At 33.8% G+C, this 25677-nt stretch overlaps 1 protein-coding gene across 4 annotated transcripts in view; it reads right to left on the reverse strand.

Moving 5' to 3' along the window:
* LOC126739999 (neuronal PAS domain-containing protein 2-like) overlaps positions 1-25677 on the reverse strand; it is a 198408-nt gene that overhangs the window by 77064 nt on the left and 95667 nt on the right. The window lies entirely within an intron of this gene.

The raw sequence follows: 25677 nt of genomic DNA on the forward strand, positions 1-25677 counted from the left end.
ATAACTTGCATCAATTTTAATAATGAGTTTTAATTTTATTGACTCGTGAATATTTATCTGTAATCTTTTAGTTGATAAGTGTAATCGGCAAGCGTTGGGCTTCATAACCAAAACTATACATTTAGGAGTACTATTTACGATACTTGAATTAACAAATTTGACCTATATTTTTATATGAATTAGATTCTCAGAACTAACATTAAAAATCGATAATAATAAAATAATACTTATCGTTTGCGGTGAGTATTATTACAAAAGAAATATATATTTCAAGGTGATTCAGACAATAATTGGAATTATAATTGAAGAAATATGGATATTTATTGTATATTATGAAAGTTTCAATTTAATGAACTAACTAAAATTCTTAAGAAACCCAAAAATATCAATATTTTTTTTCCGTTTTTTTAACATAAATGTCTAAGCGGCAACATCCATAATTGTAATAAAATAATACTTATTAGCTGTGGTTAGTATAATTACGTAAGAAAAATAACCTTTCAAGGTGATTCAGATAATAACTTAAAAATTAATATTTATATCTGCAAATAACATAAATATCGTTAAAAGCAAGTTACTGTTCATTCCTACCAATAACCTAGCCATTAAACTTTAAATGAATTGTGATATGACTGAGCAGTCTGTGATTTTTGTGATATTGTAAAGGGGTTGAAAATTGTAAATATCCGGCAAAACTGTTCAATAGCTTTATCGCTGTTTTACCGCCTACTATCGTTAACAAAAAGCCGATAATAATAATTAAAGGCGATTAGGGTTCATCTTATAATGAAATGCGACAGAGACAACAAACAGTGGTAAAAATCAATATTTGACCAAATCAATTTCACCAACAACTCCAGAGAGCTTTTAATATAAACTCATGCTAGTCATTTATTGTCACAAAAAATTTACTAAGTTTATCTTAATGTTGGCCTTAGTAAGTGGCCATTAGGGTGGGTTGGTTCTCTAGGTTTTTTATACCTGTAGTAAAAAAAGTTGCCAAATGGTCCATAATGAATACCAATTTTTTACTTTTTTTAAATTTTATTATTTTAGTTATTGCTTTGGTTACTCCAATCCTCAAATCAGGAGATAATTCTTTGGTTGATAACTACAGACCAATTAGCGTTCTTAATTCTCTCGCAAACATTGTTGAAAACATTTTATACCAAGATATTTTGTGCTCTTTCATGAATAAATTCTCTCAGCAACAACATGGATTTCTACCAGATGCCTCAACTGTCACCAACCTCAGCACTTTGACTGAGGCAGCTGCCATTGCAGTAGATAGCCAAGAGCAGCTAGATGTTGTCCTGACAGATTGTGCAAAGGCTTTTGATCGGGTTGACCATGGGCTGTTGGTGAATAAGTTGGGAAAATGGTATCTTATCTTACCGGAAGACCTCAGCAAGTTAAAGTTGGTAAAAAATTGTCAAAAATATATATAGTAACATCTGGGGTGCCTCAGAGCAGTAACCTTGGGCCTCTCTTATTTCTAATTTTTCTGAACGATTTGCCAAACTGTATAAAGCATGCTAGATGTCTCGTGTTTGCTGATGATTTTAAATTATTTATGCACATAACATTTCTTATTGATTGTCTTGAGCTGCAAATTGATTTGAACTTGGTGGCCCAGTGGTTCAGAGAAAATAAAATGTCATTAAACATAGATAAATCTTAAATTCTAACCTTCACAAGAAAAATGCAATTTATAAATTTTGATTACAAAATTGATAATTTATCGTTAACTAGGAAAAGTAAATTTAGGGATCTTGGAGTCTGTTTTCAAACAAATCTCAAATTTAAGCAACACTATGAAACTATTGTAAACAAAGCATATAAGCTTCTTGGTTTTGTAATAAGAAATACAAAACATTTTAAAGAAATAAAATCAATAATAATTCTGTACAACTCACTGGTCAGACCGATCTTGGAGTATGCCTCAGTTGTCTGGGCACCTAAAGCAATGGTGCATATTAATATGATTGAAAGGGTCCAAAAAAGATTTTTAAGATACCTGTACTTAAGAACACATAATGCATATTCTTATATGATCTCCTATGATAGTATGCTAATTGAATTTAAAATAGTACGATTGAGTGTTAGGCGTAATATGAATGATGTCTTATTTATTTACTACATAACTAACAACTTAAAATATAAGAACTGTTCTTTAATTAATCATCTATCATTTGCTGTTCCTAAAATCAATTTGAGAATAAGAAATAACAATCTTTTTCAGTGTTTACCCTCAAGTTGTTCGCCATTAAACAGAATGATGCAAGAATGTAATAATTATATACAAAGATATGATATAGATTTCTTTAATATTAGTATTCGCCAAATTAAGACTGATTTTCTATCCTTATCTGATTAATCATTTACTTGTTAATCTCTTCTTTTTGTTTTTGATTTTTAATTGTAAGTACATAGGTGTATTTTATTAAATGTTATTAGTTTTAGTGTAGGTTTAGTTTTATCATTATTATTGGTTTTCCTTTTTCTTTCTGCAAGCCAGTAAGCACTCCCACATATAATTACATTTCAAATGTGTTTGTAAGAGTATAAATAAATAAATAAATAAGTAATTGTGAGAAGTCATACAAAGTTCCAAAAATGGAACAAGTTTCCCTAAACGACCAGAGAACTACACGATTAATGTCTATAGGGCAAGTAGATGCCAAAACAAGAAAAATTTTGCAGCAAAAACAAAAAAGAAAAAGCAGGGACCTCTCGCGTAATATTCCGGAGGACAAAAGTCAACAAAACATTTCGCGTAATGTATCAGAAAAAAAAATTGAACAAGGCAGTCTATCAGATATATCAGTGCAAAGCGAACCAGACTGTGATCCAGACTTCGAACCAGAGCCGTCAACTAATATAGACCGAGTAAAAATAGACCGAGCTGGATTATCAAGTAGAAAAGGAGCAATGATCGCCAATGCAGTTCTGGAAGATGTTGGATTGATATCCAAAACTGATCAATCTTATGTAATAGACAAGTCCAAATAAGATTGACAAAGAAAAAGGCAACGACTTGATTTACAAAAAAATATAATAAAAGGTGGTACTAGTCTTCAAGCTCTCTATTTTGATGGACGCAAAGATAGAACTTTTCACATTAAAAAACAGGATGAATCGTCATCTAGGAAAATCATTGTCGAAGAACATATAGTGTTATTAAAGGAACCAGATAGCGACTATATAGGACACGTAACACCTGAAAACGGTACTGCAAAGACCATAGCTTCAACGATTCTAAAATATTTAACCGAAAATGAAGTATTAGTTAGCGAGTTAGTTGCGGTTGGCTGCGATGGTACTGTCATTAACACTGGGCCTCACGGTGGTGTAATATATTTGTTGGAATTACATCTTAAACGACCTTTGCAATGGCTAATATGTCAACTACATGCAAACGAGTTGCCATTGCGACATTTGGTTCGACATCTGAACGGAAATACCACAGGACCTCGGGGTTCTATCGGCAAACATACTGAAACATGTGAGCGATTACCTGCCGTGTGCTACGAAACAATCAAAGTTAATTTGTCTTAGGTAAATTTAAAAGAATTAAGTAGCGATCAAAAATATTTATACGAGATTTGCACTGCCATATCTACTGGAAACTGTCCATCTAATTTAGCGAATAAATCTCCTGGCAAACAATAGCAAATCGTATCTTGCGGGCCTACATTGCGGTAAGAAATCCCCCGCCTAAATTAAAAGTGTTGACAGAGTATATTCTGCGAGTATATGTGAAGATTTGGTTTCGAGTAAAAACTGTACCATTGTGCATATTTGGAGCTCTTCACCTTTGGCAGCTAATTCAATATTCAAGATATTTGAGTGAAGAACTTAAAGCTGTAGTTGATCCTGTAATTCAACGAAATGGCTTTTATGGCCATCTTGAAAATAATATACTAACGATGATCTTTAACTCACGTTGTCATATAAGAGAATTAGGGTACAGAAAAATATTAAGTTGCAGGTCGAATGAGAAAAAAATTCCTGTAAATTTGAATAGCACGATAAGAAAATTTGAAATTCCCAAGTTCAATTTTGAAGCGGAATCATATATTGATTTAATAAAATTTGATTTGGCGACGAAGATTTGGCAAGAGTGCAAAGTAACAGAGCCACCAATGACGAAGCATCTGTCTGATGAAGAAATTGAAGAATTTATTAAAACTAGCAGCTATCTAGGGGGAGATTTATGGAAGTTACCCTGCCATACGCAGGCTGTTGAAAGATGCGTCAAATTAGTAACAGAGGCATCGTCGGCCGTATGTGGGTTTACTGACAGAGACGGTTGGATACGTACAACGATAGCATCTAGAAGCCAGATGCCAAAGTTTAATACCAAATCAGACTATGAAGTAGGAAATTAGAAATTGCTCATATGGTTGGGTGGGCAGGAATGGAACTCGATGGGAGCCACCTCCCCGTGGTGAGTTCTGGGTTATTTTGTATCTCTTTATATGCAAAATAGGCGAAGAGCTGCTCGTAAGTGGAAAAGTTGAAAAATGCTTGATTTTTTTAGGTTTAAGAGCTGGCGGGGGGTCTAAATATGTCTGCAATTTTTTTTTGCGTAATTAGAGGACTATATTACATTATTTCAGAGCACAGGCAAATTATTTTATTTTTATATTTTTGTATTTTTGGGGGGGTAGCGGGAGGTGCAAACGCTGATGATTTTTTTTTTTAAATTTGCACGAGATTATTTTACCCAATAGCAAGTTTTTAAACCACAGGTCTGTCAAAATTAAAGAAAAAGTATAAAAACGACCCACCCTAGTGGCCATATGCTAGAGGAGTTCAGAATGTAGGTCCCTTTAAATCGGAAACTCTTTTTCCTACAAACACTTAAACATTATAGAGGTATATTTTTAGATCTCGTCCATGTAAAACTGAAAACATTTATATGCTTCATTTGACATTTTTAAAGGTCGAACCGCGGAGTGGTGTCGAAATAACCCAATAAATATAAATTGTGTCCTTGTCAGAAATAAAATTCAGCACTTGAAAAAGGAAATCCTAAAAGGAAAACGGCCGCATTTATTCCACAATTCGAATGCTAATATCCGCAGTCGTGATTGAGACTTTCCTGCTATATAACGCCACAGGAAAAATTTTCCAAGGCGAACCAATTATTTGCATGAGGGTTTTCTGGATTTTGCTTAATTACTGAAATTGTAATTGGTTTTTTTTTCTGCACGGCGGCTCTAAATAACTGGTATAAATTAAATGTTTTTTTTTTAATTAGACATTTAACTAACACAATGTGTTATTTATTTGAATATGGCATATACACTATATGATGCTTGAATTTAAATTGAAATTTGTCTGATGTTGTTTATCAAGACAATATATGGAAAAAACGTTTTTTTTATAAAGTCGTGAGATAAGATGTACTTTGGACCAACTAGTAAGGAAACTAACAATAACTAACTATAATAAACTGGAGTCTACAAAAAATATTAAGATCCTGAACAAACGGACAAGAGCAACTCAACAGTTAAAATGGATACAGAAAACTAGAACAAGGTTGAAGAAGTCTTGAATAATCCTGTTACTACAAGGTAACATGGACTCCCTTGCACGAAACTTAATTCATTTTGTCGAACTCCTTTAGTTGAAAGAACTCGTCCATTATCTCAAAGAGACCTACGTTAATAGAGAAAAAATGAAAACTCTAAGTCTCAGTCTCAAAATATCTTTTTAATTTATCAGGTAACATGTTTCGCTAATAAAGCATCATCAGACCTACAATAAACAGAAAAACACACGTAACTACAATAAAACCTTACAGTAAAACAAAATCAAATATTAGTTAAAATTACCTTATAGCTAGATGACCTGCTAAGTACTGACAAATAAAATTTAAATCTAAGAATACCCACATATTTTGTAATAAAAACAATAACACGGCACAAAAATTCAACAAAAAATATAAAAATATAAAAAGGGGAAAAAACGTGACAGGTGTAGTATTTGAACCCACGCTCTAAAGTTGATCTCGGTGAAACACCAGACCGTTAACCACTCAGCTCTGCTTATGAGTATTAGAGTCAAAGGCATATATGCGTATCGTGAGCAGAAACAAGAGGTTAGATAAGATTATTAAAGATAAGTCCTGGCTCAAAGGTGAAAACATCATTAACGCATGTCAAAATTGGACTCTTTTTGGCTTTGGTGATTTCTCCAAGAGATTCAACTTTCTACCCTTAGAGCACTCGTGAACAATGGAAACATTTTCAGGAACGGAAAAACTATGACCCGTTGATAATAACTGGTTAGCAAATGCTGACTTAGTTTCTGTGGTGTTGGTGTCCCTAAACTTATTAACGAGGCTTAGGTGTTTCTGTACCCTTGTGGATACTCTCCTTCCTGATTGTCCCACATAAACAGCAGGGCAATCCTTACAATTAAGACAATATACACCCGATTTAGAATTGAACTCCTTCAGGCCATTAACATTAGAGTCTTTATGCAAGGCAAGACTCCACAATTGTAGAACGCACTGGACTGCCACTGGAGCGCGTAATGGACCTTTTGGTTCTGATATTGAAGCGTTTTTATTTTTTTTTTTTTTGGTTGCTTTTATATTGTAATAATTTAATATTGTATGAAAATAGTACTGATCGCGACATCTAGCGTAAAGTCGGTTAATGACATTGTAAAAAAATAACAACTCCTAGATGGCGTTAACGGTTCTTCGCTTTGAAGTTTTAAGCAATTAATTAAATCAGGTTGACGAAAGTGAGTTATCTATCTGTTATTTGTCATTGAACACGTACGCCATGCTCAAGGGTCAATTTTTTAGCTATTGGCATTTTCGATAACGAGCTGTTGTTGCCTTTGTTTTTCCTGTAATTTGAATATTTTGCCTTTTGGGATCAGATTGATTTCCATATTCGCTGCAACTTAAATCGAAGTGGGGCAACGCTGTATTGACAATTCTTGCAAAACTGGGCCTGCGTTATCCAACAAAAAGATACCCAGAAATTGCGTTTTGGCTTTGTTTCCAAATGAAATGATCTTCAGGTTAACAAGTTTAATTTCTCGAGGTTGAGGTTCGACCTCACGGCAACACTAGCCATGTAATGTAAAGAATTACTTTAATACACTTTGTATTATAAGGTCATCCAACATCTTGAGGTAAGTTTGATTCCTATTCTTTGTAAAATGTTATCTCATGGTTTTTAAGGCCACCATTTTTAGAAGTTTCACGTGTTATTTTTAGGGTTTTATGCAGGATATTAGGCAAGGTCTTGAGCCAGATCTTAACTCAGGAGTTAAACCGAGCCTTAAGCGAAGTATTAGGTCTTAAGGGCAATCCCACGATCATCATGATAAATTTCTGTCATGAAAGATTCTTTGCCTCTTCATGACGTTATTGATTGGACCTTAGTCAGTTGCTGTGCTTGTACATGCACAATGGGTTACCAGGTCAAACTAGATAAATTCTGATTTGTTATTGTTATTTGGGACTAGTCATATTGGCTAATTTATATTATTTAATGGCTCCTTAATATATTAATTAGTGTCTAGTGATTAAGGTTTTTTTCTTGGAAATTTGCACTGTAACGTAAATTGCATCCTAATAATTAATCCCTTTTAACTTCATCATCCTAATTTTGATAGAGTATTATATAAGCAACCGCACTGAAAGGTACAAGTATAAGGCAAAGGTAGTATATTTATATTTTATTTGATTTTTGTACTATAAAATACTGGTATATTTAACCTGCATGCTAATTTAATAGAACTTAGAGTTAAATATCAATTATATTCACTTGAAACACGGCGCTCTCACACAGACATGTTCTTTCTCTTCTCGTTCTCTCTATAAAATAATTAACTATCAGATTGACTCGAGTTATCTAATATCCCAAATACCTTTCCATATACCTCAGTGAAATTTGCGAAATTCTTGTTTATTTCCAATCTGTTTGTATAGAATCAAGGAATTCGCCGTTAAGTCGAATGCTTTCCTTATATAAATCCAAATTTTTTTCTGAAGATTTATTTTGCCGCTCTCTTTCTATGGTTAAAAAGAGAATCAGAGATCTTAGCACTTTATTGTATTTCTGCTCTTGTACTATTTTTTAATTTTGTATTAGTTAAGTACACCTGAAACACTTTGTAATTTGTGGATGTTCCTTTGGGTTTCGGCCTGTTAACATCCTATTTGTTTTTGATAAATAAATAAATTATTGTACATTGTAGGTACACGTAGTACACGTATTAGCGGAATATTGATTTTTTTTTAATGTTTTATAACTTTGTTGCATAGAGTTTTGATTTCAGGGTCTTATAATTTTTGCAACAATGATTTATTTAAGTGTAAGATTAAACAACGAACACTGACCAATTGTGTTTTACAATGTGTTACAATTATTTACATCCTTTTTTGTTTATATGAGAACCAATTTGCCAGTTAAAGAAATACGATGGCACCCACAATTTAATTTTTTTATTAAGCATCTCTAGAATAATTCATGCCAACCCAGCACCAATTAGTGTTCTCCAAACTAATAAGCTCCGTTAGCATATGTGCCACTCTATCAAATACTTTCAACATCAATCAATCTAATAAAAAGTGGTTAAAATTACCAGCAAACTTTTTGAAGCACATAGCAGTAGACCAAAAAAGTGCACTATGGAGTTAGAGCCAGCACTGCCCTTCTTAAATACTCTGGTCAAAGTTGTTTCTTTTATATTGTAGCCCAAAAATGTATTTAAGAAAAACAAATAAATTTAATTAAAAGGTTCTATACAAACATATATAGTGGTGCATTTTCTTGAAAGCAGTAAAAATTTAAAGTTTGATTTAATTAAGCTTAAAAATAAAGGGGTCAAATGAATAAAAAAAATAATAAAATAAGCATCTACGTAGACACAGAAAATAACCAGTAGAATTTAGTACAGTTAACACATGACACTAAACCTCCAACTGCCTCTAACGATTTCAAGGACAGTATCCTATTTCTAATCTAAGATACATACTTGATTATATAGAAATTACAATGATGAATATAAATAGCCCATATACCGATAAAAAATTAGTTTAAGCACATACACTGGTTTCATCTTTATTGATAAAAAAAACGTGCCAAATGAAGCACCACGTGCTACAAAAAATAAAAAACCAAAACGTCAAATATACTATTTTAAATTTTATCGCATTGTATGTAAGTTACTTTTAATTAAGTACATAAGTTGCTCTTATCTCAAAATGGTTGTTGAACTGCAGCCTACTCATACGCGATTGTTTTTCGACAATATTAATGATAAAAAAAAGTGTGGTAAAAAATTTAATAAGACGCTACTACGATAATGTTGAAGAATCAACAACTTCAAAAGTGGAATTTTATGGAATTGAGGCTTCTCGTTATGATCCTTAAATTGATGTAAATATTTTTGTGGTTAATATTTACGGTATTCCAAATGAAACTGACCATAAATACAATAAAACTGATGAATACTAACCATAGAACACGAGACCAGATAGACCCTGTGCTAGATATGCAAAAAGAGTCATAGATCATAGAAAATCAAAGGGATGCAAACGCGGACTCGGTCAGTTCCTAATAGATACAGGCAAAAATAGAGCTAAGAATCAAGAAAAATAAACAAATAAAAGAATAGCAAGATGGGAAGTAAACAGACTTGGAAACGCTAAACTTCGAACGAAATGCGAGCAACAAATCGCAAAAAAAACCAGAAGCCAGATTGCGCAAGGTACAAGACAATAATAACGCTTAAGAAATTTCTAATAAGAAAAGAGCAGCCCAGAATAAAATACTACAGCAACGGGAGTAGGATATAAGCCAGCAGTATCCTAAAAAGCGATAGAAACGAACTAATAACAGACAGAGCAGAAATACTAGAAAAAGAGTATTTTAACAATGTTCTTAATGCTGATAAGGGAGAGAGACCACGACATACCAGATGACGGAAATAGACGTAGAGAAGCCAAGCTTCCAAGAAATGTGAGAGTGGTAATGAACAGATTTAAAAATAGTAAAACTCTTGGAGTATGCAGGAACACACCTCAATTAATACTAAAAATATGAAAATGGGAAGCCTTGCCAAACGAATGGAACGGGAGTATTATTATCCTCATCCGTAAGGAGTCCATGAAAATGTAACTATAAGAGAATATCGATACTGAACGCAGCATATAAGATACTCTTCAATGTGCTATTGATTCGGATGCGGAGGAACAAATTGGTGACTCTCAGTGTGGATTCAGACCAAGAAGTCAACAGTGCACCAGATATTCACAATCAGCTTCAGACAAGCTTACACGCCCACACGTTATACGCGACAGTGTCTGGATAGCGATAGCAAATATACCATAAAAAATATCATTCTCACGAAGTTATACAACGATATCAGGTGTCACGTTAAAGTAGACAGCATAAAAGACAAATTTTCGGCCATGAAAGGATTGAGACAGAGAGATGGACCGCCGACCCTACTCTTTAACAAAGTCTTGAATATGGCTGTCAAGAAGACGAACATCACCACAGAAGTATTTAGTAACCAAGGGTCCAAAGAGAAAAAGAAGAAATTTGGCCTCAACATGAACGACGAAAATACCAAATACAAGCAAATCACTCAACAACTAACCAGGGACTGCTGAATCAGTCATAACATAACAATAGATACCTATAACTTCGAATGAGTCAGTTAGTTGAAATACATTAGAGCCACGATATGCTCAGAAAACGACATAAACGAAACATTTAATCAGGAATACACAGTGGTAATAGATGCTGTTTTGCCATGCGGGTCCTCATGCAGTCCAAAACGGTGTCAAAAATGACAAAACTAAGCGTGTACCAGTCTGTAATCAAACCGATTATCTGCTATGGCTATGAGACGTAGATACTTTCGAAACACAAAGAGCTTTTACTAAAACGGGCTGAAAGGAAACTCCTGACAAGAATACTTGAGCCCGTCAATATCGCATAAGGACGAATGCAAAACTCCAGGATCTATACTTGAAGCCGGATATAGTAAAATCAATAAAATCTTATTATGAGAAGGAAATCCTGTAACGCGTAGAGACGTAGAGACCGCCGAGCCGATCAAGATGGTGGGACAACATTTTAAGACCTACAGACCATGCAAATATAATATGACTTGAAGGCGGCAATAAAAACAAACCGTCAAGAAAAGACCCACCAAGTTTGTAGTGTTACCAAAAAGAAGAATATCCATTTCACTGTTCTGTTTCATAGTACTAATTGTTCCCTTTGCATAAATAATAATGGTTGCTCCATGGAAGAATTAACATTAACGATGAAAAGTTGGAACAAACTATGTCTGGTTGAAAAATTCAAATAAAATTAGTCTGAAAATTAAACTATTATATAAAAATGTTGCAAAAAACAAAAATGGCGGAATGGTAACCAATAAGAACCTAATCGGATAAGGATGAATATGATATTGCGGTATGCATCTATACAAATGAGGTTAAATGCATATTATTCGGAGGTCAATGGTAATCCGTACAAAATATCCAAGGCTAGAAAAACGCTAAACCAAGTTCATAAATATTCGATAAACACAGTACAGTGACCTATATCCATAAGATGTTTGCGGATGACTTTAAAATGGAGTTAAGAGACTTTAAGAGGATATATTGGCGATTCATAATGATTTAAATAGCGGTTTATGTTGGTTTAAAAGGAATTGAATGTCTATTAATAGCACTAAATATTGTGTTGCTTTGTATATTCTGATAGGTGAATGCTGCTATTGATTACTATATTGGAAGTTTTAGGCTTGAGAGGTGCACTAACATTAGGGGTACTTTATTAGATAATTCCAAATTTAATAATCATTACATTAATCTTAAACAAAGTTTTAAACAAATTAAGTTTTGTTACATGGAATAGCAGGGATTGAGTATTCATATTACCTTGAGACTTTTATACTTTTATACTACTATTGTTGGACCTATCCCTTGAATGTTCTGAGAGAATGCAGAAACGTTTTCTTCGATATATGTACAGGGTGTCCCATTTTGGGTACTTTTGCGGGATATCTCCGTTATTTTTAAGTGTAATGACAATATAGTGACAATTCAATAATCTCATAGAACTTCAAGACGCAATTCATTTAGCATTTCAAAATCTGAGAAGGCGACAAATTATTATTTTGAATGCTATTCAAAGGGTTACAAAAATGTGCCAATTTTGTATCAGAGAAGATGTTGGTCATTTTGAACATCTCTTGTAAAATATAGTTGTTTTCTTATAATGTTTATTAAATTTATATATTTGTTTTTTATGTTCCTTTATTACAAAAAAAATAAGAATGATGCAATTCCTCAAATTTGGGTTATAACTCAAAAACTATTAATCAAAAAATATATATATCTACACCACTGGATTCTACGGAAAAAAATCTATAAGAATGAATTTTTACTTTTACAAAAACTCTAAAGATAACGGAGATACGACGGAGGTCTCAAAATGCAAAAATATCAAAAAAGGCCCTGTATCTTAAAAAATAAAAGGGCTATGAAAATCTCTCTATCTCTAAAAAGAACAGAGATATCCCGCAAAAGTACTCAAAATGGGATACCCTGTACATAAAGGAAAATGGATATATCCTAACATAATTCCCTATAAGTGTCTATATATTAGCCTATATATTAAATAACTACAAAATATGATGTTTGAATTTAGTCAAATTTATCAAATTCAAAGTTCCGAATTGAATTTAGCAGTGCTATCACATTTTTTTTCCACATTAATAATAAAGACTGTTAATCTATTACGAATATGCTTAGTATATGCAATGAAATGCTATCAGATGGTTTTGCGTCTATCCTCTTTAATTTATCATTTTCCGAATTTCAGCGTAGATAACCGGTATCAGGATCACAATACTATATAATTGTGATATGCGTACCTCGAATGTAGATTTTATATTAGTTTAGTAGATCTAGATTATCTGGTTCGAGTTTAAGGATTCTTAAATTCGATTAAAGATAACCAATAAGTTTAGTACTTTTTTGTTTTTGTATGATTTCTTTGAACATGTTATTTATAATTCTATTGTTTGTTGTTACTTTCCTTTGCATGTAAGTACCAGTTTGGTTAAAGTGTAAGAAATAAATAAATCAAATTTTTGACTACAAACATTATTTATTGCTTTACGACTATAGAACCTTATCTTTGCACTAGGTTACGAAATATTATCTAAAATCATAGACCTGAATTTCTTTCGGGTCGTTAATAATTTCCACGCAGTTTTAAAAGTTGGAATACCTCACTAGTTAATGACTTGCTGGTTTTCGCTGTAGCTTCTTGCTAGCTTGAAAAGGAAGGAGCTGAAAATACGAGGATTCTTTTGAAAACATCTTTTATCGTTTCAAAATATATTAAACAGCATCAAAATTAGACCACTGTGAAGGTATTAAGATGTATAACTCATAATTGAAAAAAAATATGGAAAAAGATCTGTTGGCAGAAATATCCTGACTTAGAAACTTGAAAGAATGGTTCCACGTCACGTCATCTGGTCTATTCAAAATATCCAAAAATAGCCAAAATCAAAATAGCAACCAGGGCCGTGCCTAGGGGGTGGCTGGTTCGTGCCCCGCACGAAGGCGCCATGCGATAGGGGCGCCAAAATGAAGAATCAAAAATAAAAAATTATAAAAAAAAAGACACAAGCAACATAACATTTGCGAGTACATATATTATCCAATATCCAAGCAAATCGTTCGCAAAACAATTATTCCAATATTGGTAACTATAAATTAAGTTTAAATTTATTTTAAAAATTATTTTGCTTTTTATACACTATTCAGTTTTAGAAAAAATTAATAAGTATGATTAATTTGTAATTGCTATTGGGATTATAACGTATGCCATATGTTTTGCTGACAATGACTTTTCCTATTCGGGCGCTAGCGTTCCGACAAGACGACAGTGAGCGATCCTTGCTGTCTATTGTCTTTGGTATAAATTGATAATGGATTAGCCAAAATAGCGCGCTGCGCATCTTCTCCCTCCTGATTACTGTCCGGTACGGTATGCATCCGGTACGGTACGGCATTAGTTGGCATTCCGGCTCGCCTGTTTTCTGTTTGTTTTGATTTTTGCTGTCTAGTGTTTTATCCCGACTTGGTTGGCAATTGGATCGATCCAGGCAATGACTTCATTATCATTTATTAATGCTCGGTAGTTTGTTACTTACTGTTTGTTAATTTGGTTTATTTGTTTGTTACAAAACTGTTAAATAAGTTAATAAAAACGCCTCTCCTCCTAGTCTGATCTGATATAAGGTATGTTTATTTTTATTTATTTTAGTTATAGGTAAAATGTATTATACCGGATATTGCATTTTGCATTGCATAGCTAGGCAAGACTCATACATTTTTTTGATATAGACGTCTTTAATTATTTTTAAATTAAATTAAATATTATTTAATTACACTGTTAATTACTTAGAAAAAAACCATCCGGAAGTGAATTTAAAAAGAGAAAGCAGATGCGGCAGTCGGAAGAAAAAAAAATGGAAGGTGCCATACAAACATTTTTAAAACCCAAAGAAATAGGCAAAAATGAATCCAGTACGTCTAAAGTTAATTTTTCTAATCTCGATAGTACCAGTGCTAGTGATGAAGTCAGCTTTCCTTCGTGTAGTTCAAACAAGAACCAGGTAGACAATTCTTTAAATAATAGTTTGTGTGTTTCCTAAAAATTCAAACGGCAGAAGTTTTTCGTTGGCCTATTTTAAAAGAAAATTAAAGAACGGGGAGGAAATTTTAAGAGAATGGCTAAGATATTCAATAAAGATATTCATCAGGAGACCGTAGCTTTTCAAGGTTAAAATTAATAAAAAACTATTTGCGCTCAACTATGTCACAGGAAAGATTGAGTCTTCTTGCAGCAATCGCGATTGAACAAGACATAGGCGAAAAAATCAGCTATTGTGAATTAATATCGGATTTTGCATGGAAAAAGGCAAGAAAGGCAACATTTTAATTCAGTATTTTTTAATATTTTTTAAAACCTATATAGGTCTGCATATGTTTCCTTATTTTCTTTTATGTTATAGGGACTTATTATTAATATGTGTTCCTGGAATTTTTTTTTAATTTAGTTTTGTAATATTTTATGTTAATGTATTATGACTGAATGTTGTTTTTTTGTTTATGCTATGTTAATGTGCCCTTATTAAAATAAACGCTATATATGCTGTGTGCAATAAACTGTTATACGAAAAAAAATGTTCATTATTTTAGTGGTGGCGAGGGGCGCCAATAATTATCTTGCACGAAGGCGCCCTCACCCCTAGGAACGGCCCTGATAGCAACGATGATAGCTTCTGAAGAGAATAAATCATATGAAGATAGGCAAGAAAAAGAGAAAGTATGAAAAAGGAATGATCTAGATAGTCAAAGGTTAGATAAAAAAAACACATTGTCTTAAAACGATTAACGGGGTGAATATTATTATACTTAGATATTATTATTGATGAAATATAAGGGAAAATTAATTGAGGTAGATGTCCAAAAAACGTCAAAAACAATGACATATACGACGCATTAAATGATGTTCATTATCAACCGTCCATGGTATCTAAAGCGTAGGTTATATGCAATGATTTAAACTCTAATATCGCCAAATAATAAACCTTCAACCTAGATTTGATTAACACGCTCTGCGAGATTTTTTCTGTATTCACTTGATTCCTTTTTCTCATTACGTTGATCCGAATAGGTTGTAGTAATTTTATATTTCAATTCGATTGATGTAAGAAAACCAGTTATATTTGTTTAAAAACAATAGAAAAATACCAAGCGGTAAAAACGTAAAATGTGCATGTTTCGGCAATTACGCACAATGCAGTGAAATAATAGGAGTAAAGTACTGCTGATTTGGCTTTGGTTTGATTAAATTTTGCTAATTTGCAACAAGTACGAAAATATTACCGCTTTAAATAACAATGGATAATATAGTAGATGTTTTCAAGAATAAATGTTGCCCACATATACTGAAAACAATAGAATATGTACGGTTTACATGTAGATTTTTAATTTTTGCAATTTAATAAACAGGATAGCACTTCTACAGATGTCACAGTAATGACCATTACAGTGGTGGAAAAAAATTTTATATTTACTATAAGAATCTGAGATGAAAATTATATTATTTACGCTTGTCCGACAAATTTCAAATTGTCTACTTAAAATCAAATTTGTAAATAATTTACTTAATTTCTGTTCATTAAATGTACCTACCTGTACATTACCTGCTTAATTAAAATACAAATTACAGTCGTTTTAAATTATTATAATTTTTTTAATTACAGTATAATAAAAATTACAATTATTTTTATATTAGGAAACATATCAATACTTATTTAAAGGTTTAAGAAAAGTTTTTTTTTTCAAGATCATCTTGTTTTAGTCTAAGGATTTCGTCATAGAATTCGGTACCATAACTTGGTGTTTTCGTGATCTTCTAAATATTTCGACTTTTAATTAAGATTTAACACTGAGATGAAAATATACCACTTCTCGTTAGGTGCCCTTTTAAAGACCTTAATTTTTGCTTATGAAAAGTATCTATATGTACACAAATTTACAGTAATTTTAAATTGTTATTAATTTTTTGAATTATAGAGTAATAAAAAGAAAAATTATTTCTATAGGGTAGTGCGGGGCTAGTTGATCCACGCACCATATGACAAAAACCTAACACTTTTTAAGGAATCCGAGTGAACGCGAAGCTACGTAGACGGCCGTATTTGTTTATCTCATGAATTTATAGTAGGAGAGCTAGTGAACCCTCCGACTAACGGTCTTCCTGTAAGGCTAGAAATTTGTGGAGTGATGAGTCATAGTACACCAAGGCCAACAACAATGACCTGGCAGGCATCAGCCCTGCACGCCATTAGCCTTTTTATTTTTTAAAATGTAAAATAAATAAGATAAAAAAACTTACTTCTGTAAGCTTCAACATTTAATACAATTTAGTTTGTTTATTGATAATTATGGAAAAAATTGACAGGCGATTTTAGTAAGCAAAAGTATCTACCAGGTGAATTGAAAGGTGCATAGTTTAGGGGGTGAAATAAACTTTCTCCTGTAAAGTTGAAATTTAAGTATGTGTTTGAGTAAGTCTTTTCAAATAAATGTGTACAATGACAGGCGGTTCTGAACAGCATAAGACCTTGACAGGCGAGGGGAAAGATGCTAAGAGCGTGCGAGTAAAAGGCGTAACGTGAATGCATATAGTGTGAATGTCATTAAATAAAATTAAAAATTATAGATGCGATACTTTTTATTGTTTTGTAATCATCATTTCTTCTCGACACTTCTTCACTACTACTTCTTCCATCATAATCCGACTCTTCGATATCGTTTTCCTCCTCTGAAAAGAAAACAATATTTTAATTAATTAATAATGTTATTAAGAATTGAATATCGTGCTTAATTACGTAAGACTGTATATTGAATCTTATTAAATCAAATAACTGTGTGTTACCTGAAATGTAATCTTCAGTTTCAGTTGACTGTGCTTCGGCAGTATCAGCATTAGTAGGGTCTTGTAAAAGTATGTCGTATACAGACGCAGGAACCGTATCTCCCTCAAACCAATTGAAATCGTAGTGACCATCGATTAAGTTCCAACCATTATTTTCAGGGGTAAGAAACGTTGGTTCCTTTAAATGACTATTCCGCCAGATATTTGAAATATATGCAGCTCTTAATAATTGTTGTTACAGTTCGCGTTGGCACGGAGGTAGATTTGATGAATCATAACTTATTATTTTTTGCATAATATGTTGATATTTTTCGTGTCATATGTGGCAAGGCACTTCTCATAACGTGCGTTATCCAATCTTTGACATTTTGATCCGTACATTTGGCACACACATTTCTCAAGTATTGGAAAAATATCTTCTTTCTTCTCTATTATTTCTACACTTCCTAACGCTGCAAATGCCTTTTGATATTGATGAGATTTTTCTAATATTTTAAAAGGTCTTTTTTTTCCTCTTCTTAAAAACGACGGGTTAAAATCACAACCGGCCAATGAATAAAATCCTGGTAAGCTTTGGCATACCGAGGGTTCTAATTTTTCATACAATTCAGAAACATTTATCCATTTTTTGAAATTGTTGGTGCCATATTCCATTTAGATTTTTAAATGATTATTGCGGAGATGGTCCATGTTGCCGAGCATAAGTATTAAATGTCTGTGTCGCACGTTTTTATTAACACGTCGGATACATCTTCATCCCTTTGGCATATATGGTATATTATTTTTGTATCGGCTTCCTCATGATGTTGGCATGATAAATTTTCGTTGACATTGAAGATAACAGAGTTGTTGTGGACACTATAAGTATGACATTCTTTGTAATTTAAATTTATTATGGTATTCCCGATAAATGTTGTCATTTCAATAGAGCTCCAATGTGTAATTAAAAAATCCACAAAAGCTTTGAATTGTATATTGCGAAGTTCTTTAATGAAATCAACAGGTCTAACTTGTTCTGGACCAGTAATTAAATAATTTTTATTCCGTACTTCATGGCGTTGGGCTCGTTTATAATCTTTAATTGACGAAAAATATTGGTCGAAAATAATATCACCTTGTGAAGCATGTGTAGCTGTTAATATCGACATAATTTTTTTCGAAATACCACCGAACGTTTTTGGGATATTTTTAAATGTATGCAGCAAGAACCATCGAAAATAACAACATCAAAACGTATGGTACCTTGTGTATAAACGTATAAACATGTGGTACCTAACCTGGTACTTCGTCACTGCTAACGTTTGCCTTCAAAACTTTAACCATTACTGATTTTTGAGTTTTATGTATTGTTCCATCTTCATGACACAGTGACCTTGGAACATGTGTAATGGGGTAAGATAATGTTTTCTCTACATCGATCTCACATTTCATTGACAGCGCTAACAGACGGCCAAATAAATCACGTTGGACGCGGATTTCATGAACCTTACCACCTGCTTTGATTTGAATTTGACTTGAAATGTACCTTTGTACCATTAAGATAAAAATGTACCGAATTGCTTACCATTAGATAAACGGTCTTACTTACACTATGTGCATTCACGTTACGCCTCTTACTCGCATGCTCTCAGCATCTTTCCCCTCGCCTGTCAAGCTGTTCAGAACCGCCTGTCATTGTACACATTTATTCGAAAAGACTTACTCAAACACATACTTAAATTTTAACTTTACAGGAGAAAGTTTATTTCACTCCCAAAATAATATAAGGTTGGAGTCATGTAGTTTTTAGTTTTTTTTTATTTATAAAAAATTTCACTTGCCTCTGTTTGAGATATCAAAAATTCAATATCTTCCTTGAAGTGCTGTATTAAATTTTTAATTAGTTGCTGCTCTATTGATACATTTTCTTCTAAATCAGCGTCTTTGGGGAGTTTAAGGCACTTTGTGATTTTGTCAGCTTTCTCATTTATTCCATTGAGAAGGTGAATATCAGCACCTGTTGATTCTTGAAAATGCCAAAAGAGAGATGGTGATGAAAATAGTAATGGCCATTCTTCTTTAGTTTCCCTGATTATAGGGATATTATTAGGAAATTTCCTTATCTCGGAATAATCCATTAAGATTTCGGTGTATATACAAATGCTTATTATACTTTTGAATATTAATGAATTTAATCGAGCAAATACTACATAAAAACATGATTATAATATTTACTTACCTGTATTATCACAAAAACTCAAACATGATGGACAAAATTCACTTAACCAATGCACTAATACGCAATACTTTATCCCATAGGAGCCTGAGCTCACGCTCAATTAATAATTTTGGTGCGAGGTGTGACTAAACAAACGGCAAACGCCGAATTAGCCTAGCTGAGTATAGGTATGGCGTATTTGGTGGCGTCTGTTAATTTACGTAGCGAATTATGTAATTTTACCAAATATATGTATTTTCCCGTTTTGTTTACGTATTTTTACCGTGTAAACTAAAATATTACTTTTTATACTGTAAAAATTACATGCAAAATAAATTTTACAAATGATATTTTGTATGTTTTACAAAGTAGGTAAGTTCAATATATTCATGTAAAGTTCAATATTCTTTAAAAAATTACTAAAGTTTGGGCTTCTACAGAATACAATTGGTGATAATAATAAATTTATTTGGTATATTTCCCCCTATTTTTTTCAGTGTAGAATGTTTAATTATTTATATTAAATAATAACAACATGACCCTTCATTTTTCCAAATCCGGCTCAACTAGCCTCACCCTACCCTACTAAGAAATATGTCAATAAAAATTTTCCAAGGTTGTCAGAATCCTAGAAAAACCTAAGCAATTCGGCAATGACAGATTGTGGAATATTGCTCAAATGTATATTAGAATATTAGCAAACAAAATTATTAGGATGGATCAAAATAACAGAGCTGGTATGTACATTTAGATTAGGCAATCCGTCATTGAATTCGACACCTAAGAAAAATTCATTGGTATATTTGGGATAATTTATCCAATAAGAAAGAAATACTAAAAATGGGGACTATAATTTGGGCGTTAAAAAATACCAAAATACCAAAGTGCGTTTTTCTACGGATCATCTTAGGTCCTATTATATTTTCCTAGTCTATGGAGTGAGTTTTCATCACTGGAGATACTCGATATTTTGAAAGATGATTGTGGGAGAACTATGGGTTCTTTTTCATAAATCGAATGATTCTTACACATTATTATTCTTCTGGATCTAATTAGATCATTTGAAAACACTTACATCTTATAATTTTTGAGATGTGGGATTTATGGAGACGTAATTTTGGGGCAAAAAAATAGTCAAGGCCAAAGTGCCGTGAATCTAACATAACCCAATGTTTTCACGATCTATGGGATAGGGTTTTACTTCTAGTAAAGGTCCAAAAGTATATTTAAATATAATATTCAGTCCATTTTTTCCTTCATTTTTGTTATTTTTTTTTTCTAATAACTACTAAACTAACTAACGTAAAATAAGATAATTCTTATCATAAAGTTCACGAGATAAAAACATTTTAAGCTAATATCATTATTAAAAAGGTTCTTACATGTCATAAATATGTTAACGTATAGTTGCTAAAATTATCTGAACACGCATTTTATCACTTGTTTAATAAATATAATACCTTACAAGATTAGGAACTTTATTTAACACATAATTTTCGAATGTTAATTTTTTTTACTTTATTGTAACAATAAAAGATAGATAAAGATTTTCACATAAAAATTAAATACTTTGTTATTGCAAACCTTTGTAACTTTAAACTTATCATATGTTTTTTGAAGATAATTAATAATTACTCTCACTAAAAGATTCCTTTCATAAAATTTACTACTTTCATTCAGTGAAGCTTATGCGGACTTACGTTTATCTAAATTCCTTTGTAAATTATCAAACTTGCCTCAATATCTAACTAAATTCAATCCGCATTATATCCAAATAAACTTGCCTTCTTGAAGTGAATATTAATATTCAAATGTTACATGTATTGGTAGGTTACATTTAAATTGCTTAGAAATGTATATCTTGTGTGCTAATTAACCGAAACGACCTTTGAATATTTAATTTTATCGATAGTCTTTCGGTTAAAGACTGCTTACGTCAGCGAGTCACAGGTGGACTTTTATTAGTCGAAATTTTTTTTATGGCTAGTTTATACCCAGCTTACAAGAGATACAGCTTAGTATCTCTGTAATAAAATGTAGATGTATATATCACCTACAGAGGCGGAAAAATTATATTTTCCTAAGATATGAACAATTACATGTGAAAAATATAATTTATTGGTCAATCGCTGAAATATGATAATACTCAGATGTAGATATTAATACGAAAACTGAACTTTCCTATTATTTCTGAAATTTCTCTATTACTCCTGTAAAATACGCTTCAAAATGTGGTTTATTACCTGTCAGAGTTGTTCTCAGCCAATGGGTCTCTACAATGCAAATTCACTCGACAGTCATCCTTCTCATATTGTTAGACATAAACTCAAACATCACATAAAAATAATTCCTTTATTTGACAAAACAAAGGTAAAAAACACAAAGTGACGGTCTCATCAAATCCATATAATTTCTTAAAGCTACACGTGTTTCGCTCCTATCGGAGCATGCGCAATTCCGCGACAGCACTCGAGGAATTGCGCATTCGTTCCTAATTGAACAGAGTTTTTTACAGAGTTTTTTGAATAGAGTCTTTCACACCTACTTGTGCGGGCATCATCAAGATGCGCAAAATAAAAACAGATCTGTACAAACTTTTTTTTTTTTTTATGGTAAACACAAGCACAAGAGGAAAGTCCTATGTCACTCTTGGAGTGGTACTTGCGCGAAGATATTTGTGGGCATTGATCTTGAATCGCTGTAGGTTGTATGCATCGGGAAATATGTGAGGTGGAAGCCCGTTCCACAAAGAAGATGTTCTCCAGATGAATGAGTCCCGATACAGCGACGTCCTTGGGGTAGGCAGGTGGACTAGATGTTGATGAGCCGCAACTGCTAGACGCGTACTTCTTGCCGGAACAGCCCTGGGTGGAATCAGGCCTGCCAGCTTAGAGGAGCACTTACCATGATAATAACGGTAGAATAAACAGAGATCAGCCACCTTTCTCCTGTGCTCCAGACTATCCAGACTCTTTGTCAGTTCGGGTTTGTCGATAAGACGAATAGCTCTCTTCTGTATAGAATCCAGCAGGCTTAAACTATGCTTGGGTGCAGAGCTCCAGACATGCGAGCAATACTCGAGGGAAAGGGTATTTGAGCCTTATAAAGAGTCAGCAGCTGTTCTGGTGTATACAGTTTTTTCGTTTTGAAAAGCACTCCGAGTTTTTTGGAAGCCGCCCTGGCGACCTCGGCAACGTGGTCATGCCAAGACACACTGTTGGTGACCTCGACTCCTAGAAGATGATTTCATTGGCAATATTTTCCCTGTCATAACCAGCTCCGGGCCACCAAGGTTAGTCTTTATCGTAAATACTGCAGCCTGCGTTTTTTTAGCGTTAAAATTGACCAAATTGTTATCGCCCCACTCTAAGATTGCTCTAATATCGTTGTTGGTTGAAGCTACTTGTTGCTGCCTAAGATTCTGAGAACTTGCGGTTGTCGTTGGTTTGGCGGACTTAAATGTGGAAATAAGTGTGCTATCGTCCGCAAAGCTGTAGATTGGATTGACAGTGGTTCCTAGCAAATCGTTGATATATACCAAGAAAAGGGTGGGGGATAGAATCCATCCTTGAGGGACTCCAGCGTTAATGTTAAATTTGTCGGAGAGGTATCCATCGACGGCTACTTGAATTGTTCGTTGTTCAAGAAAACTTTTGATCCAATTCAATAATGAGTTTTGTATGCCTATTGAGGAGAGCTTGGTTAGTAGTCCCTCATGCGACACTCTGTCAAATGCCTTGGAAATGTCAAGAGCGACTGAGCGGGACTCGCCGTGCTCCATGTCCTCCGTCCACTAGTGTGTGACGTAGGCCAGAAGATCGCCGGTGGATCTGAGTTTTCGGAAGCCGTATTGATGATCGCTGATTAGTCCAGATGATTCCAGATATCTTAACAGTTGTTGGTTGACTGCTTTCTCCATAATCTTCGATATTACTGGAACTAGTGCAATCGGGCGGTAATTGGACGGCATCGTCTTCTTACCCTTTTTGGGTACAGCTTGCACTCGAGCAGTTTTCCAGCTTGTTGGAAATTGGCCCTGCTTATACGATGCCGTGAACAGTCTACATAAGGGAGGAGTCAATTCGTCTGCACAACGTTTTAGTATTAGGGCTGGAATTCCATCGGGTCCAGTAGCTTTGTTGGTGTCTACGCTTTTAAGAATTTTATTTATAATTTATTGGGGAAACGCAATTTCTCCCATCGATGAATTCACCCTTGGCAAATATGGCGGTGTTTTGCCTTGGGAGTGCAGAGTAGAATTGGACGCGAAGAGTTTACCCAGTAAGTTGGCTTTTTCCCTTGCTGTTACCGCGATAGAACCATCATCTGCTGTTAGGGGTGGCAAGGCCGACTTAGCAAATCCTTGACTAACGGCTTTCGATACCGACCAGAAAGATCTTGTTCCATTTGGGCAGTTTAGCAGTTTGTTTTTGATCCTGTTGTTGTGACTCTCTTTGCATTCATCAATAATTCGCTTGCAGCTATTTCTGGAGGCTAAAAAGTTCCTCCGATTTTCGATGGAAGGATGTTGACGCCATTTGCGATATGCTGCGTTTTTAGTGTTTACTGCCTTTTTGCAATTCAGGTTGAACCATTGCTTGTTGTTTGATCCGCATTTAGTAGAAAAAGGGATATAAGCTTCCATTCCTGCCAAGATCGCCTCTGTAATTTGGTTTGCACATTCTGAGATGTTATTGGTTCTAAAGCAGACTTCTTTCCAAGGGAATGAGCGATAAAATTCCCGAAGATGGTTCCACTTTGCTGATTTATAGTGTCATACCTTCCGCGGCATCGGAGGATCCTGTGTTTTAACCTCCAACTGGCAAGAGACTGTTATCAATTTGTGTTCCTAGGGGGGCATGTACTGATACTGTGTACGAGTCAGGGTCTGAAGCCAAGACCAGATCTAGGAGACTCGCGAACTCGCCGTCTCGATCGGGGATTCTGGTAGGTTCCTCCACAAGCTGCGTAAGCCCGCATATGGTGTCAAATAGCTCAGCTTCTCGTCCTTCATCGTCGTTCTTGTTGCAGAAGCGCAGCCAGTTGATATTGTGAACGTTAAAATCACCCATGACGATGATTTCTGTGCTTGGGTAGTCAATTTGCAGATGGTTAATGCAATCAACCAGGTTCAAAAAGAGCCGTCTATATTGGGTGTCGCTTGGTGGTCTGTAGATACAGCAGATAAATTTCGTGGCACCACTGGCTATTATTTTGAACCACATGACATCGAAGTCCGCATGTTCAAGCGTTTCCTCCCGCTGGCAACTCAAATCGTTCTTGACAAATACTGCCAATCCAAAGTTTAGTCGAAATCGGGTGTGTAGGTCGTATCCAGGATAAATGAGGAAAACATTTGTTGTTGAAGGTTTCACCTTTGTTTCTGCCAATGCCAGAATGTGAGGCTTATTTGATTGCAGGTGTTGGTGTACTGCATTAATATTGGTGTTTAGGCCTCTGATGTTGCAGAAATTGATTTTTAGGCTTTTTGATCCGCCTCATGGACCCCCCCGACCAGACTCCGCCCGGAGATCCGAATGGGAGGCGAGTTTACCTCCGGAAAGTTTTCTTCTTCGTTTTCTTGGCGTTTCTTCTCCATTGCCCCTTTGGAAACCGGACACATCGACATAAGAAAGATAAAACAAACACAAAAGTCACAAAACTTACTCATAATGGCCACATATCTACTCAGGATCAACTATTTCTCACATCAACACACCAACATACACACATTTCTCTCAAACGTTGCTTTCTGACTGCCTGGCCAATTAATATTTTTGGGTGTCCTCTTGACTCGATGAATATTAGAGATCTTTAGCCATATAAGTTATTTTAAATATATCAAGTTATTAATTGATTGTGAAATTAATTAAATTGAGATAGAATTATTATAGATCATTAAAAAAATTTGTTTTAAATGAGAATACATATATTAGAATATAAAATAATATA

The sequence above is a fragment of the Anthonomus grandis genome, chromosome 8 (genome assembly GCF_022605725.1).
Source record: "Anthonomus grandis grandis chromosome 8, icAntGran1.3, whole genome shotgun sequence".
Lineage (NCBI taxonomy): Eukaryota > Metazoa > Arthropoda > Insecta > Coleoptera > Curculionidae > Anthonomus > Anthonomus grandis.